Raw genomic sequence first — 18,866 nt, 5'->3', positions numbered from 1 at the left:
TAAGCTGTTTCTCCTCCACGTTCTCTGCTTCAGCTCCCACCTTAAGGTTCTGTCCTTGAGTTCTTACCCTGATTATCTCAATGCTGGGCTGTGACATGGAACTGTCAGCCAAATAAACTCTTTGCGCCACAAGATGCTTTTGCGCATGGTGTTTTATCATAGCGGTAAAAACTAAAGTGGGTGAGGCAGGAGGAGGGCTGCAGGGGTGGCTGCAGTGGCCAGGGAGGGGGTTCTTAGCAGAGGGTAGCTGCCATGTCACTCAGCCGGGGCAGGGCTCTGGTATTGAACTTAGTGAACAGCATGACTTCGTGCTGTAAAAGGGCATTTTGTGCACTAAAAGGTGAGGTATGTCATGCATAAAAGACAATTGGATGGCTGTTGGCCAGATTGGAAACTTCCTAGTTTACACTGCAAACCCTAAGGTGCCGGTGACTCCAATAGGTGCTCTGGGGATACCATTTGGGTCCATTTTAGCTTCTTATTGTCTGAAGGAAAAACTCAACATCTTGGGCATGTTGGGGAGTCTGCTAGGCTGTACAGATTCACTCATACTGATTATCCTTCTCAGAAGTCTGAGAGTATGACAACTCGGTGTGAGTTGGAGGAAAAGCTGACCAATCCAGTGTTTGTGGGCTACCTGTGCATTGTGCTGTTCATGATGCTGCTGTTGATCTTTGGATTGCCCCAGTCCACGTGCCCACCAACATCATGGTCTATGCCAGCATCTCTTCTTTGTTGGGGAGTTTCATTGTGCCTTCTACCAAGGGCATTGGCCTGGCAGCCCAAGACATCTTTCACAACAAGCCGTTGAGTCAGAGAACCCTCTGTCTGAACCAGGTACTCCTGGCTGTCCTGGGCTGCAGCACCATTACCCAATTCAGGTACATCAACAAGGCTTGGAGTGCTTCAACTCATCTGTCTTTTGGGCCATCTATTACACTGGTCCTATTGGCTTCACCTATCCTGTGGACCTGATGAACTTCTTCAGCATGGCCTGTGGATTTACAATTGTCTCTTTGGGAACTGTGCTTATACAAGTGTTCAGACAAACTTCAGCCTTGGGGAGATGAACAAATCCAATAGGAAAACAAGCTAGGATGCTACCAAGGGGTGGGGGCTCGAGCAATAGGTTTTGGAGGGGGTCTGTGATTCATACTACATCTCAAGTAGAAGAAACTCTTAGAGTTGCCACTGTACTAATAACCTATAAAGGACAATAGGGGGCCTGTCTTTGCACCACAGTGGGGTCCAGATCTCCGCAGCACAGAGCTTCCAATGGTTGTTTGGGTGTAATCTCTCTCTGATGAGACAAGTTCTGCTTTCATTTCAATTAACCTAGAAGCTTCCATTAATTACTTGTTAAATATTTTAACATGATTTAACTGTGAAATTGCGATGAGGTCTTTCCAGTTAGTCTTTGTAGAGGAGCAGATGTTCTTAAAGTAGGACATCCTTTTCACTTGGAAAAGGAAGTGAAATCTGGCTGTGTACAATAAACAAGACTGTAGACTGTAGAGTAACTGATTCCTTTAACAACCTGACTCTCCTACATGTACCCCAAAACAGTAGTAAGCAGAGAAAGAAGAATTAATGACAGTGATACAGAATTCCATTGTTAGGTGACTTTCCAATAGGTCAAATAAATTTTAGTCCTTTTATTATTTGAATTATTCACTTACTTTAATGATTAATGTGTATATGTTAAATGTTCTTTATGTACAGTGGAAAATAGTGAAAGCTAAAGATACAGAAAAAAATGCTAAGTGACCCATTTGTACATCATTGTCCAACTAAGGACAGCTGATTAATTACAAAAAAGTATTTTATTTCCACTTAACCTTTGTTACTTGGACTGGCTTTCTGTTTCAGGAGGCATTGTGACCATTCAAAAGGAATAAACACTCTCTCTCTCTCTCTCTCTCTCTCTCTCTCTCTCTCTCTCTCTTTCTCTCACTCATTCACACACACACACACACACACACACACACACACAAAACAAAATAAAACAACACCAACAAAATACCACCAACTGGTGCAGGATGGTAAACAAAAATATGGCTTTGAGCAGAGACTTAGTGACATTTGCAGTTGGAGTTTTCTTAGGAATATCCCTTCCAAAGGGAAGGATTCATCCACCAGGGATCTCATGCTGCTTTCATGACAAATATGTATGAACAGTCTGTGCCTTGGGCTTAAAGCAGGATGTTACTAGGCTATGCAGCAACCCAGAGTAACAAGGTTAAGAGTTTCTTAAAGAGTCAAAGTGGTGCTATGCTGGCTGGGAAAGGGACAGGGAAGGGAAAATGTCCTGTTTGAGAAGGGTCTTGAAGCTTCAGGCAAGAATATCTTTGAGCTCTATGACTCAATGCCTGGGAGGCTGAAAGGGCTCCTTCTTGTTAATGTACATACAACTGTTACCTTTCCTAGTCAATTTCATAGGCCCATGTGAAGAATCTATAGGAGAACCTGCATGTGGCAAGGTCACATTGGAGAGACTGTGGAGGATTAGAGGATTATTGTATTAATTTTTCTTTGGAAAAACAACCATGTATAGCAGTGGAATCTTAGTAAACCAGCAATCTAGAAGGAAAATGAAGCAAACAAACAACAAAATTCCAAAACTAATCAAACAAAAAGCCCACCCCAGATTCCTTAATCAGTACCTATTGATTTCTATGGTGTAAACCCTTCTACATTGCAGACTTCAGTCTCCTAATAGTTTAACCAACCAGATGAAATATTTTACAGTTGGCTCTCTTATATTTGCCTGAGCCAAATGCACCACTACCTGGGAACCAGCTTGTCCTTTAGAGATGCTAATGCTAGCCGTATTACCAAACTTCCTGGCCAGAAGAGCAGAAAGTGTTCATACACCTGGTACCTCACCCTGTCAATAACCTGTAGGGCACATAGGCAGAAGGTGATGCTTTATTTGTACTTATTGGCCCTGTGCTGAAACTTGGGGTCAGCATCTTGATCTTCAGCTTTGCAGCACTGATGTCCTTCAGAGAAGTTGCTGGGATCCATTTTTACTTAACTTTCTTGCTTCCTTCCTCCATTCTTCTGCCCTTAACTCCCTCCCTAACTCCCTCTTCTTTCCTTCTTCTCTTCCCTCCCTCCCTCTCCTCCTCCTCCTCCTCCTTCTTCTTCTTCTCTCTCTCTCTCTCTCTCTCTCTCTCTCTCTCTCTCTCTCTCTCTTTCTTCCCTCCTTTCTTTCTGTCTATCTTTCTCTTGTGTGTAATAACTCAGGGGAAGGTACTTGCTCAGGAACTCTGTCACCACCTGTTGGAGAGGATCAGCCTGGTCTTGATGCTAAGTATATCTGAAATGTACTTCTGGGATCTGTCACTCTAAGCTATCCAAAATGGCCAGATGGTATAACCCAGGCAAATGGAGGACTGATGTATATGGGTGAGCTCTGGCCAGTCACAGGTAGAGTCAGGGGTAGTTCTCCTTTTCTCTGGGTTTCTTAGTCTTCAGAAATCATTCCATGCAAGTGAGCCACCTGGCCTCCCTAAACAGTTCTTTGTGAATGCCATAAATCACTCTGTGATTTTGGTCTCTTATCTCCTCTGCCTCATTCATTCTGAATGCCAGATTTTGCTTCCTTGCTGAGGAAATCACTAAAATGAGCACTCTTGCCTAGGGTCTGCTTTATAGGTATGAAACCCAAGGCTCTTTTGTTAAATGTATAGTGGACCATACCCTCATTAGAGTAGTACTGTATCTGGTGATACAGAGTTATTCAGTTTTGCTGTGGTCAGGGTGTTCTACAACGGAAATGATAATAAACTTATAGATCTTGTCCACCAACCACCTGACGACCTGGATTCTGGACCTAGAAGAAAATCATGGTCTTTCTCCTAAGCCATAGTTTGTTGGGAAACTAGAACAGAGGGTCTTTTTTTTCCCAAAAAATCCAGCTTGCCAAAAATACATCAAAATAGTGCTCTATATTTTTCCAGAAAGGATCACAATGAATGTTTTAGGACACACACACACACACACACACACACACACACACACACACACACACACAAAACCAAACAGATCCAAAAAATAGTGAACTGCCAAACCTCCTCTGGTTATTATTGACAAAAATTCTATCAAACTCATGATCCACAGGCTGCTTAACAAGTAAAAATTATCCTTGGAATGATAGATTGTTTTAGTTACTATGACTGCATTTAACCCACCCCAAATCTTTACAGATTTAGTCAAGGATATTTACAACACTCATTACTAACTAGGTTAAAAATTTGTACACAGAAAAGATTGGAGTACTGTCTTGTGGTATCCCTGACCTGGAGAAAGAGAGTGCCAGGATAAAGGTGGCCTCATAAGCTACATAAACTGATTTTTTGGATGGGCATGTTACACAGTCCACTTGAATTCAGAAGACACAGACAGTCTCTTAAGGGGACAGCTAAGAATTGTACTGTGATAAGACAGGGATAGACATGCCTTTGAATGTTGTGATTAGCACCATTCATTGTGTGACATCAGAGCTAATACCAGTTGGACACATAGGGACATACCATAGGTCATTAGAAGCTGAGATTGGGTAAAATCCCAAGGAAGAATTTCCCCCACGAGGCTAGGTGTCCCATTATTGCAGGGTTCATGGAAGGTCTATGACCCATTGATCTTCTTCATGTTCCAGACATGAATGGGAATTGGAATTTCCAGGAGTAGATGAAGAAGCTGATGACAGTGACTTTATGCTGAGGTTTATTCATTCAGTCAACAGCAACAAATAGAAAAATAAGGACTATAAAAGTAAGAGGGTCTGTCATCAGGCTGTATCGAAGAGGCTGAGCCCTAGCAAGGGTTATTTTTGTTTCTCAACCTCTTCCCTTAGCCAAAGTATTCCCTGTGCCAAATGCCTGTGAGCCTGTAACTCTGAACCCTGCAGGGCTTTTTTGACTCTAAACCTTGGTGGATTTCTTCCTTCTGGAAGTCAGTCTTCTTTGAGGGATGGTCTTCCTTCTGGAAGCCTGTAGTGATTTTCTATAAACAAATACTGTAGAAAGCCAGAGAAAGGGGCTGGGTTATCTACCTGGACAGTCCTAACAGGGCATTCTAGAGATCTCTGATTATGCCATGGTGAGTTCTTACTACTCAGCCTTCCTGCCAGGTAGAATGATGTGAAGGTCTGGAATGCCATTCAGGATGCTAGGCTGTTAAGTGGTTACTTCTAAGCACTATCCCAAAAGGAAATCATAGACCAGGAATTTGAGTAGATATACAAATAAAAGTTGCTATCACTCAGTTCACCTAGCCTTGGGATTCATAAATTATTCTCTGGATTCATAAATAGCACTGGAAGATTGAGTACTATCTTTAGGAAACATCAAGTGACTAGATCATGCCATGGCAGGGAGACTAACAGGGTGTATCTGTGTGTTAGAGAGAGTTTTACATGGCATAAGTAAGATATGTAGTAAGATAGTGTTCTGTAAGGAAAATCTATAGTCTGGGGCCCCAGAGGGCAGCTGACCTATGTGTAGGACCTAGTCCATCATGTGTTCTCCATGGTAGGATGTTCCTTCCTTCACTTAAGTATTCAAATCTTTAAACCCACTTCTTCCACTAAGACTTGCTCTGTTGAGGTCAAAGGTGATTTCATGGCATAAACTTATAAATGTGTTGGGAGTGTAAGTTTCTCCTAGGAAAGCCAAACTCAGCCGACAGGCACTTACCTCCTTCCTTGGTATCACCTTCTCTCTCTGGCACCCTAGTTCCCTCCTTATAAATAACAAGCTCACAATTGTCGGGTGGATGTCTCTGAGATCTGGTTTGTTTGTTTGTTATTTTTTTGTTTTTGTCTTTTGCTCATAGTTGCATGCATTCCACAAAGGGACTCACTCAACCTTTCCACAACAGATGATAGAGTTCAAACAGAAGAGTGGTTAGTGGTGTTGGAGGTTAGACAGCTACATGATGAGCTCCTCGTGAGTTTGAAGGTAAAGCAGGCAGATGGTGCAGATGATATGTGTGCCAAGTGCTGACTGCTCACAAAGGGGGCTGGGAGTATTCAGGGAGAAGAGCCGGATAGCTGCCTGCTGGGCTAGATTTTATGTGTAGAGCAGACTTTCCTTAAGACCAGTAGAGGGCAACAAAGGCTAGAGAGAGGCTGTGTAGGCCTTGGCCCTGCCTGGACAATGTAGACATGTAGATGCTTAATTAATGCAAATGTGTCTTAATCATCCTCAAATGGGGCTCCTGGTGAGGGTTGCTATGGTCACAGGTCTCTGTCTTCCACATTAGCTCTGTATGTCCAGGTCTAATTCAGGCAGTGTGTGACTGTGCTATGAGCCCTGGGTACCCATAGCCGTTACTACAAGCAATCCTGCACCTCCTGCCACATTCTAAGAGTCAGTGGAGGTCTCCCTGACTGTGAACCATGATGGAATGGAATCCTCAGTCTGGTAAGCTTTGTTCCCAGCTTCTATGTCACCGCTGTGCCTTGAAACAACACTGGTAGGTAAGGTAAGAGCAGAGGCATCTAAATAAAAAGGCAGAAGAAATAAATATAGACTCAGGGAGCTCATATAAGCTCATTTTTTTTTTACTGTTCAGGCTTCAGCTTCGGGTCTGGCAAAGAGGTTTATGATACTGGGTAGATTTATGCCTATGTATTAAGTTCAGTTGTGCTTTGTGTCACCTAGCATACCAGAAATGTGTCAAGAAAGTAAGACATCAGCCTCTTTTCAGGTGATGAGAGAAGCTTGGAATTGATGTGTATTTCCCTCAGGTCACGCAGAACAGTTGGGCAGATGAGGCAGTATTCCACATATTGGAGCAGAATTGGATCCTGACCTATGTCATACACTTCTAATCTTGGACCTTGTATGTTAAGGTTGCTGTGGTAGAGGCATGTTTCTCTTTACGTACTCCTAAGAGCTGCTGAGGGTCATGGTACAAGTGGGAGGGGAGAAATTCGAGGATCATGCCTTAATGGGGTAGATTTCAGTCACGATACCTTAACCAAATACTTTCCCTACCACAGTAGGGGGATCCATGTAGAAGTGAATCATGTTGACTTCTGTCACCACATAGGGATGACTCAGAACAGAAGTGCAGTAGGTCTGCACCAGCTGATGTAGTAGGGAAGGCACTCTTGGCTACAGTGTATATCAGGTGACCTCAGTGGGGTGACAGGAACTAGGCTGGCGCCTCCGTGAGTGATGTTACTGCCTTGCTGTTCTTGTCCTCCTCATTAAAGGCATACATGATTACTGTGGGTTTTTTTTCAGTTTGCTCCATAAAGCCATGTATGTCTGTTAGCCCTAATATCAGAGATTAAGGCAACACACGGTTAGATAGTCATATAGAGAGGCTGGATCTCTAGAGGTGGACCTTGACATCCCCACATGCCTGTGGCTTGGGACTGGAGAAAGTGTTGAGCCTAGGGCTGACAACGGTATGCTCAATGTTGCTTTTCATGGCAAAGTATATGTTTTAATTATGACATGACTGGAGTCTTGGAATTCTGTAGAATTCTTATAGAAAACTTCAAAACAAAACCCAAAACAAACAAACAAACAAGCAAAAACCCAAAAACCTCTGTGGCTGTCTTGCACCCATTTCCATTGAAACAATGCTAACTGATAGAGCCAAAGGATCTTAAAGATTCAGAATCCCAAATACAAAAAGTTATGTATATTCATTAAAGAGTCCAATATGTTATGTCTTTGTTGTTAGGTAGCATTTTTTCATCCCAAGGGTCCTGGCAAGAATCCTTTCTTCACATTCCCTAGGCAAAGTCTATCTCTCCAAGAAACTTGACCCCATCTTCCATTCCCCTATTGGGTTTTATCCTGAATTCTTCTTCCTTACCTGTTGTGCTAAGTGCTCCATATGTAACTCCTGGGTGTGTTTTGGAGTCCATTTTCCAGAGTCTTTTATCCATTTCTTACTCCTGTGATTTTCCTGGCTGACAGGAATTATGAACTATCCTCCTCCAAGTATAGCAGTTGTTTGTGGCACTGTGCTAGGGCTATTTTACCCAAGAAGAAAAGAAGAAGAATGGAGTTATATCAATGTCCCAGCACATGCTTCCCTTCTTTGTTAAACAAGTGCAAATGAACCCACAGAAATCCCAATGTGCAAAATTAGGCTAAGGATTTTTCCATCATATCATATCCGGAGCTTTGTTCCTTTCCAGAACCCACAGGATGAAGGGACAAGTGGAGATGGTGAGCTTGAAAAACTGATAGTACATGGGGATGCATATCATATTTAGCATCTAAACTGCCCACCTGCCTCTTTCTGTCTTGCTCTGGGCACATGATAGAGAATCCCTGTGGTCAGTGGACATGCCCTTGCTGAGGGCTTCTGAGAGACTTTCAAAAATGCTTATCTAGGAAACATCCCTCTACATGTCTCTTATGGCAAATGCACCCTCATTTTTACATAGCCGTTCATGTTTGTTTTTATCATATTATTGTTATTAAATAATTCATAATGCTAACACATACATGTACACACACAAACACACATACACAGAGAGAGAGGGGGGGAGAGAGAGGGAGGGAGGGAAGGAGGGAGGGAGGGAGGGAGAGAGAGAGAGAAAGAGAGAGAGAGGATTCCTCTATCCTTCTTCTTTCTTCTTTCTTCTTTCTCTGGTATAATTTTCTTAGCACATTACCTGATCATGCTAGCCTCTCACATTTCCTTAAATGTGTTGTGTTTGTTGAAAGTATCACTTCAAGTGAGTGAGACATGAAGTTAGAGGTGGTGAGAGATGGGTAGATCTGGGAGGAGTTAAGAGGGACGAGTGAGGGTGAATTTGATCAAAGTATATAATATTAAAGAATTAATAAATGTTATATTAAAAAACAATTTGTGAGTAGATGGACAGATGGCTGAATGGATGGATGGCTGAATGAATGGATGCACTTGCCAAGAACCAATGTGTTCCAACTCTTTTATTATCCTAACATACCAAACCCGTCAGTTGCCATGCATGTTGTAAATTTCATAATCTTGATTTTATAGCATCTAGGAGTAAAATTCAACATTGTCCATTGAGTCGGTGTGTGCTCTATTTATGCCATAGTCATTGGAGCAGCCTCTTACTGCATCCACATACTACCAGTGCTTCAGTAGAAAGCCATTGTGTCATGGACTGTGAAACATTGAGTCAGTTGTGGAAGGAGTTTTTAATGAAACTTAAAAATTAGTGGAAAATTGGTTAAGAAAAGTAAAGCAGGCTTCGAGGAAAGGCAAGACGTAGTTAACATGTGCTTGGACAAATAAAATCACTGGCTTACAGGGGTGCCTGGGACTCAGGAGGCCCCATGCAGTCTCTCTGGATAATCAGTGCAGTCACAGAGGTTTCAGGGAGAGAGGACAGATGACACTTCTCAGGGACACTGGATTTATAGCAGCTTTTCAAAAGACGTCTGGCTAGGGATCAAAAAGAAAATTATCTTCTGCAATGCTTCATTTCCTTAAATTTACAGCATCAATAATTCCTTTGGCTTTCACTGCCCAGCCCTGCAGACTTAGCAGGTGGAGACAGAGCATAAAGAAGACTTCCAGGGTCCTTCTATGACAGATACAGATCAGCCTTTCCCTCAGGACAAACAGGGCCATGCACCTTGGTTTCTTCTCATTCTGTAGATTCTAAATCCTGGCACACATCAGAATCTATGGACCTTTTCCCTGCCCCACAGTTTCATAATTCAAGGTAGAAAACATCCTGTAGCATGATCTGTAGGTTTCCCAGGTCCAAGACTTGGATCACTGAATCTGTCCCAGTTGATGGAAAAGTATATGACATCCACAAGGAACACAGAAAAATATTAGGGCCAATCTGTGTACCATGTAGCACATGTGGCCAACCTTGTTAACAGCACTAAGAATGTTTATTAACTAATCCCAAGACATTTTAAATGTTTCATTGAAGCTACGCTGGTGAATTTTTCCTCCAGTCAAACATCTGCTCCCCAAAGCAGTCACTTTTTAGATTGTCTACCTGCCTAACTCCTCCATGCCTCTCAACCTAGAGGGGCCTCCTCTCCTCAGAAGGTTTCTCATTCTTCTGACTGCTGCTTTTTGTCACATTGACTTCTCCAGCTCTAATTTTGATGTCCTCTGGAAAAAAGTTCATTCCTTCTTTGTTTTGAGATTCACTGGGGCAGAGATTGGAAATGGTGTCTAACATAGGCATGGTTGGCACTTATTTCTAAGACACTGATTAATTACATCCTGCTGTTCTAAGGATCTTTGGTGTATTCCTCAGCTCTATTTCACTGTCAAACCTTTGACTGGCTAAGAGCTCCTAATCTGTTTCCTTAGTCATGAAACCGATGGGGTCTCAAGCCAAGCATTCTGGGCACCTTCCGTGTCACATAGATGAATGTATGTGAAGAGAATGCCACTGCCCACCTTCATGTCCTTAGCAGTATCTGCACTTCCTTCTTGATGGCTTTGAATCATCCTGGACCTGAAGATCTCAGAGCCTTTTTTAAATTGGCACTCAGTCTGCATGGGGCCTATGTGGTCTGACTCTCGCTGTATCTCTGCTGCCATACATGTCTGTCTCCATGAATGTGGGCATTAGGAGGGGCTCCATCCAGAAGCCTCAGTCCCCTTCAATGAGGAACTTCATTTGTGAATATGACACAGCCCAGAATTACCTAAGACAGTCTCAACTGGGACACTGCCTTGATCAGATTAGTCTGTTAATTTGTCTGACAGGTATTTTCATGATAGCTTACTGATGTGTAGAGGATTCAGCCCACTGGAGGTGGTATTACCCCTGAACTGGCGGTCTTAGATTGTATAACAAAGCTAGATAAACAAGTCCAGGGAAGCAAGTCAGTAAGTAGCTTTCCTCTATGGTACGTGCCTCTCTTACTACTTGGATTCCTGCCACAACTACCCTCAATGATAGACTAGGATCAGGAATTTTAAGCCACATAAATCCTCTCCTCCCCAAGATATTTTGTTTGAAGTATTTTTTTTATCACATCAACAAAAACAAACTACAACATTACCTCTTTCCTCTTTAAGTGGAATAAGGCAATGTTAGAAAATGTGGAGGGACAAGATACAGACATCAAAATTGGCTATATCCCTTTATCTAGAGAGTAGATGTAGTATTTTTATGATTCACGTGCTAGTGTAAAACACCAATTCTCTTTATGTACAGGACCTGTCTGAAGTATCTGAACACAACTGTTAATAGATGTTATCTTTGAAATAATAACTGTAAAGGATTTTTGTGTTTTTCAATTTATAGAATTTATAAAATAGCAAAATAAAAAAATTGTCAGTGTAATATAGGAGTAGACACCAGAGGTCTAAAGTTTGGTGAAAACTTTTCTATGCATGGTCAGCTTGCACTGACAAACAGTGTTGGACCAAACTCAGTAGCTTCCCCCTCCCCAGGTAGTAACTTATTTGGGCTTTATATATGATTTTTCTGCACCTGTCTCTCAGTATTCACACTGCTAATGGTGTCCCATCTCACCTGACTTCCGCATTGTATAATTGTCATAAAGTTTTGTGGTGGGTCTTCCAAATCTTACCTAAGAAAAGGTCTTTGGAGATAGTGATCCCAGGAAGCACAAGTAGGAAATGAAGACATGTGACAGGAAAAGTCAGAAGACAGAACAGTGTTAGTAATCCACTACCCGCATTTGCCTAACCGTGCACAAACTTGCCCCATGTTGAAAAATAACCCAAACTTCTTTAGTTAGTAAATAGATAAACATTCTATAGCCACAACATGGAATACTATTCAGCAATGAAAACAGATAAACATTGTTGCCACAGTGATCTGGAGGCATCTTGAAGGTAGACTGTGGGTAGCCAGACTCAAAAGTCTATATAGTCTTTAATACTGGTCATGTAGTCATTAGTAGTCATAACTGCTATGTTCTTCATGGCTTGCATCCTGGAACTTTGATGAAGGGTAGCAAAAGAATAATGAAAGGACAGATGTACATACATACAGAAAAGCTGAGGTCAAGTAGGGTGTATGAACTGTGATGGAATGTCACCTACTAACATGTCCCCAATCTCAGCATATTTTTTATGTACAGCACTGGGGCAGGGGGTGTCTAGTATTTGTAGACAACTAGTCTCAGACAGTTAACATGTAGGAGAAGGAAGAAGGTTCAGTTGCTAGTGTTTGTACATACTGATCATTTTCTGTAAAACTTTTATTTGGACCAGAGGAAAAGAAGGCTTTACAACTTTGAGTATGGCCTATGTAGGGATAGCTTTGCCAATCAGCCATGGGTCCAATGCCTTGGTCTTTGTTATGGCTGTGCCCATATCAACAATGTACATTCATTTAGGACTTCAGTCACCCAGGGCTTCCTCAATGCCCTGCACTATGTGGGTTACATTGACGCACTGTCTGTCTTTAACTATGGTAGTTTTTACTTATCAGTGCATATGGTTTAAACTCCTGCAATTGTATAATGTTGGGCTCACAGTAAGGTAGAGATACAGGCAAAAGGGGAAAAGTGTATTTGTAGATATCTCTACAGAAAGGGGCGAACTTGGCAGCCTCTGTACCCAGAAACTGGAAGCTGGGTGCTATTACTGCACTACCATAAAGTGGCAAAACGATTCCAAAGAAAGGTTCTGAGGTTTGGTCCTTGACAAGCCTCCATAATACATTCAGGTTTTTTTTTTAGATTGGATATTTTTATTTACATTTACATTTTAAATGTTATCCCCTTTCCCGGTTTCCCATCTATAAACCCCCTATACCATCCCCACTCCCCCTTCTTCTATGAAGGTGTTCCTCCACTCATTCACCCACCCCTTTCCACCTCCCCACCCTGACATTCCCTACACTGGTGAGTCCAGCCTTGGCAGGACCAAGGGCTTCTCCTCCCATTGGTGCCCAACAAGGACATTCTCTGCTACATATGCAGCTGGAATCATGGGTCTGTCAAAGTGTACTCTTTGGATGGTGGTTTAGTCCCTGGGAGCTCTGGTTGGTTCTGAAGTCTGGTCCTTGCCCAGCCTTCAGACACCTTCAGGTTTCATCCACCTGACCTCTGCCTGCCTGTGATGACTGCTGGACACCAATGTGATTGTAATCATGAGGATGGGGGCAGAGAAAAGAGATGCCATCTTCTGCTCACTCTTTCTCGTAGACGTTAGTGAGACTAAAACTAGAAAAATGAAACAATATGTTAAACAATGTTTATTTCCTGCAAGGCTTTTCCAAGAAAAAGAAGTCAATCCTGCTGTCCTCCTCAGGTTCTTATTCTGGAAAAACTGATGAGTCCCTCATTTCTACCCCTTCCTACCCTGTCAATCAGACACACAATCAAGTTGGCAAGACCTAGGGAGCTGCTCTAGCCAATGACAGTGGAAATTTGTGGATAACTCTCCCAGCTTCCTGCAGTTGGCCTTAGGGGTATGGACTAGAGGCCCTCTGGTGAGGTTAAGTCTTATCTACTCATGGCCATTGCCTGGTTTTGCAGGCAGCCTCCTCTCTTAGCTTCAGTCCCCTTTGGATCTCACTGTGCTTCCTCTGTGCTTCCTGGGATTGTCTGTCAGGCAAAACCCTGGCACCAAATTTACAAAGGGATCTGCACGGGCAGCTATCCAAGGCTTTACTTTCCAGTCCTTTCCTCCCCGTCCTAACACGTCTCTAACACAAGAATTGACCTTCACAACCCTGCTTGGTTTTCTTGTGTCATCAATATTTTTCCAGCTCACTGGAGTAGGTAATGGGAACTACTACTGCTGATCACAGCCATTGTAGACATGGAGTCCTAAACTGCACGAGGACCCTCAGAAATGTAACAAGCACCTATGTGACTTTCAGCAGATGAAAGGAAGGTCGTCACAGCTGTGTAGTGAACCAATTCTTCCAAGAAGAGGTTTTTTGCTTTCGAGCACACGTTTTTCTCAGTGCAGCAGTTTCTCCAGTTCCCTGGTAGCAGTCCCCAGGACCTCTAAAAGGCTGACAGCAGCTCTGGGGACTGATGAGCAGCAGAGGCTGGATGTCCTTGGCTGAACATTTGAACTGGGTCTTTCTTTTCTGTAGCTGTCCTGGTATTTGCAGATGTGGGCAGTGGCGTTTGAGGGTCTGTATTACTTCTTTGTAAGAAGAGAGGCTGTTTTATGGCGTAGAATTCACACTTGAAGTGCAAGTGCCTCGGTTTCCTTGTCAAACATAAAAGTAGCTTTCCCACTTGCATATTTCATAAGAGCATTATTAACAGGGTCAGACTTAATCAGATCTAAGTACATATGCCTAATACATTTCTTCCCCCAAATAAGTCAAATACAGAGGGAGTTGCAGTTTTGTGGGCAGCCATAGTATGGGGGGCTTGGATGAGAATCACACTGATGACTGTCACTGCCATTCCTCAGAAGTCCCTATATTTTACCTGACTCCCCTGTCATTTTACAGTGCTGCTGTACTAGGTGTCTGCCTCTCCTACTTTGAAGAAGCAGAAAGTGAGGCTCAGAGATGTTTGATTAAGTTGGTGAATGGGGCTTCACCATTCATGTCTGCTGACCCTAAATCCTTTGTCTGGAGCTGCTGCATTATACTGAAAAGAAAATAACATGGAGATTCTGGGGCTTGAGAACAGAAATATATGAGAGTTCCTGTCTCATACTAAATCAAAAGACCATGAACACCCCATGTCATACACACACACACATACACACACACACACACACACACACACACACACACACAGAGAGAGAGAGAGAGAGAGAGAGAGAGACACACAGTAAGCCTCACTCATCTGATATCCATTATGCCTGTCCTTGTGTATGTGCACATGTGTGTGTGCACACGTGTGTGTGTGTATGTGTGTGTGTGTGTGTGTGTGTGTGTGTGTGTGTGTGTGTGCGATACTCTTTGCTTTCATGTTACCACTTTTTCACCTGCCTTGAACCAGATCCACATGGATCATAGTATAGGTTACCTGTATCATGTATATTTTACACATTATTGCAGTTCTGAGCCTTGCATAGCTCGTGTCTACTGTTTTGTTTAGCTTTTTTAAAGCACTTTATTGTCACCAAGGCCAGATTAATATGCAATCTTTGATAAGCAATATACATGGTATGAGTACATGCAGAGCCATATGAGCCCAAGCACAGAGGGAAGAGAAATGGGTTCTGAGTTTGGATCCTGGAACCTTCATGAAATTTCTTTAATGACATATCTTTATGGGCATGTTCCTATATATAATGTACCTATACAATGTAGGAACAGGGCAAAGAAGGGTGTGTCACTTTGAGGAGTCTGGGAGTCCAAAGATAGGAAGAAAAGAGGCTCAGTGGGAGCCCACACATCCTGTTTAAAAAATGATCTGACTTCATTATAATTATACCTTGTTCATAAGCCCAGTGTTTATAATAATGTGTGCATAATGGGGTAGGGAGGCATTCACCTCAGTAATTGGTCTTTGATTCTCTGAGTTTCTAAGTGGGATAGGATCATTTTCAGAACTGGCTGTCTTCTGCCAATGAGCCCTATAGATTGGTGAAGCTGTTGCCTCATGGCCTAGAATAAAATTTCTAGCAGACTTAGAATATAGAATAAATTCTTTTCGTTAGTAACTGTTTCAAGAAACAAAATCTGACTGCAGGACTCTAAGGTGACCCCAGGTATGGAGGATACAAAAATCACCCTGTTATTATAAGAATAATGGGGAGGGTTTCTGAGACAACAATCCCCAGAATTAATAATTGAAAACTATTGCACTCAGTTCTTCATTGGCAGGCAGCCTTCATTCCTGTTTCTCTGTCCATTCTCATTGAAGTTTGGACAGACAGCACATTGCTGTCTGGCCACTGAGAGAACATGGATTGTGTATAGAATCACAAGTTCAAATTAATCAAATTCAGCACACATTGAGTGAAGGTCTTTCCTGTACAGCATTCTAGACAGTTGTGCAGATCTCATTGTAAAGGCATTCCATTGACCAGCACTCTGTGATGCAGAAAAGCAGAGAGCTCCTAAGGTAGGACTGGCAGGCAAGACACCGTGGAAATGAAGGCCTCAGCCAATGAGCATTTCCCACAGGCAGCAAACACAATCAACCCTGGGGAAATCAATGCATTTCAAGCAAACTGACAGGAAAGAAAAAGAAAAAGGAAAAGACCCTCTTGAGTGCTGTAGTTTTACAGTTTCCCTGCCACTGATAGGAGACAAGGAGGAAAGGGTTGCTACTGCCCCTGTCTGATGATGGCTTCTCTACTATGCTCCAGGCAAAACCAAAGAGGCCACTGGTATCGCTGAAGATTGGCAGGCGACAGCAGCAAGTACAGCTGAAAGATCTGATACACTATTTTCAGGAGATGACAGTAATAATGAGCACTAGGCTAGCCAGCAAAGCTGAAGTGCTGTGCACCTGCGGCACCCTGGCCAGCAATGTAACATATTCTTCGGTGCAAGGAGCTCCTGCGTGCAATACATTGACTACTGTTATCCTGTGCTCAGCCTGTGGGAGCAGGACAGAAGTTAGTGTCAGTGCTGGCTTCTCTGTGTCTTGGGTCACTGGCTAGTGGTGTCACAATTCAGGTGCTTGATTGGACTATATTTAAGCCTGCGTTGACATTTTGCATGTTCCTGAGGCCAATCTCCAGGAGCCATGGCTTTATTTGATTAATTTTCCAACAAGTCACGTTTTGTGTTGTAGCTTTCAAACTGAAAAATGTTATGCATGTCTTTAGTACATAACTTAGAAGTATAGGCTGTTTTTCTAGCCACACTATCATAATTCAGGAGTGCTGCTAGAAAAACAGAGCTGAAGCCAGAAAAGGTCTATTTTAGATGTGTTCTGCAAGTGTACATGGATGGAGATTTAAAGTGTACAGGGAATCTCAGTATGAAAAGGGACATAAACTTCCTCAGTCCTGTTCTAATCTTAGCCACAAAAGTCCAGGCCACGTATTATACCCATCTTTGCATTTTGATGGGCAAACCAGCCTGTGCCCAGATTCTTTCCCAGGAAGCAGTCACTTGCTTTCTGTGCTGTGGGTTCTGAATAGGCAAGCCTTTCAAATCTGTCTTCATCCAATATGTTTGTACCATTGTGCGAATGTGCCAAACCTGTGATTGTAGCCGCCAAGTAATGGCACTTTACAGATGACTCTACATGAGTGTCTCTTATCCTGAGGGTATATAATCAGACCAGATGGATAACATTGGGGAATGGCTACAGGTCCAAGGTGAAGTAACAGGAAGAGACCCACAGAAGCTGTGGTAGAGGCTGGGTCCCCATCCCTGAGAAGGGGGCTGAGGGCACCACAGCGAGATGACATAATTGCTATGTGTTCTCCTTGCTTTGCTATGGAGAAGTCATGTGGGGGTGTGTTCTGGATGTTCATAAATTCTTGGAGCTTTAACTTGCTAAAGCCTGAACCCACATTTCCCTACCTCTTAACCATGGGTTTAGGGTAGGCTGATTTCTCTAGGAAGCAATACATACATACATATATACATATATACATACATATATGCATATATGCATACATACATACATCATACATACAAACATTCATACATACATCATACACATATACACATAAACACACACTGGAGGGAGGGAGGGAGGGGGAGGGGGGAGAGAGAGAGAGAGAGAGAGAGAGAGAGAGAGAGATTTGGATCAGGGGTCTTTAAGCAATGTAAAGGGGTAATAGGGTTCATAGTGGCTGTCCATTATGAAAACTGATGATAGTGAAGATGCACTCTGGACTCAAGATAATTCCTCTTCCCACCACTTGCTCTCTGGAAGTAGACATAGCCATAGGATAGGGTGCCTGTTGGCCACACCACTCATAGTAGGACAGTCAGTTTAAATCGGGCTTCAGCATGTGATGTTAAGAGCCATGCAGGCATTAATGGTGCATACTCGGCTGGCTCAAGTAACAGTAAGCAGGGTTTCATCCTTATGAAACTTTTGCTTATCCAAGATTTGTGGGAATTCCTTAGAAGCACCCCTCAGCCAATACCATTACTTTTCAATTCTTCTCTCTGCTCCCACCTGAGATGTCCCTTAAATCCAGACACACAGGTCCCATGTGGCTAAAGTCTGGTTTTTGGTGTATTTAGCTTACCCTATCCCCTAAAACTTTTGGTCCTATGGGAGGACTCATTTGTGCACATGAACATTCCTAGGATTAGCCTTGATGATTTGGTGGGCTTCACTGCTAGTCCTTTTGTCTTTCAGGATCTGGTGTAGCTGAGCTGAAGGTAAGCTGAGTGAGAAATGCTAGTAACATCCAGTATTACAAATTTTATGGCTATGTGTCATATCCAGCCTGGCCTAATGTCTAAAGTATAGCATAGTATAGTTAAGTTTTATGTACCTTAATTCAGCTGGCACGACCACGTCTGTAACTTGAACAAGTACAGGCTGGTTTCCCTGCCAATGCAGAAAGAACAGGCATCTGGGTACCCAATACTTACTGCCTATGTTCAGGCAGCAGGAAGCCTTTGTTAAGAACACAGTTGGAAAAAGAGACAGACACAGAAATGGGGCTGAAGGTGGTGGATAAGAGGCTCTGATGACTGAGGCCTGAGGGAAAAATGAGTGTCACAGGATGAAAGATACATGATCAGTCTTATGGACAGGGTTTTGTACCCCCTAGAACTCTTACGTTGAAACTTCACATGCTACACCTCAAAATATACCAATAACTGGAAAAAGATTTCTTAAATAGATGACCAAATTAACATCAGGGTATTAGAATAGCCATAATTTAACATGTCTGGTGGTTAGGGCTGGGTACTAGGACAAAAACATGTGTGACAATGTCTGGGAAAGCATCTCAGAAGGGCCAGAAGACAGCCACTAATGTGTCTTATGGTTTGTGATTGTATCCTGGATTTTTTATCACAGAGCAGCAGGGAA

General features: G+C 42.7%; 1 protein-coding gene and 1 pseudogene across 2 annotated transcripts in view; one reads left to right on the top strand and one right to left on the bottom strand.

Annotated features, from left to right (window-relative positions):
• Positions 1–18,866, bottom strand: part of Syndig1 (synapse differentiation inducing 1) — a 203,701-nt gene that overhangs the window by 11,150 nt on the left and 173,685 nt on the right. The window contains exon 6 of one of the 2 annotated variants that reach the window (XR_005501940.2): positions 7,843–8,002. The exons of the other annotated variant lie outside the window; for it this stretch is intronic. The gene's annotated coding sequence lies outside the window, so the exon portion shown is untranslated. The remainder of the gene's footprint in view (positions 1–7,842; positions 8,003–18,866) is intronic. 2 annotated transcript variants of the gene reach the window in all.
• Positions 348–7,849, top strand: LOC134486172 (magnesium transporter NIPA1-like; annotated as a pseudogene).

The sequence above is a fragment of the Rattus norvegicus genome, chromosome 3 (genome assembly GCF_036323735.1).
Source record: "Rattus norvegicus strain BN/NHsdMcwi chromosome 3, GRCr8, whole genome shotgun sequence".
NCBI lineage: Eukaryota > Metazoa > Chordata > Mammalia > Rodentia > Muridae > Rattus > Rattus norvegicus.
This window is presented reverse-complemented; position numbering and strand designations above follow the sequence as displayed.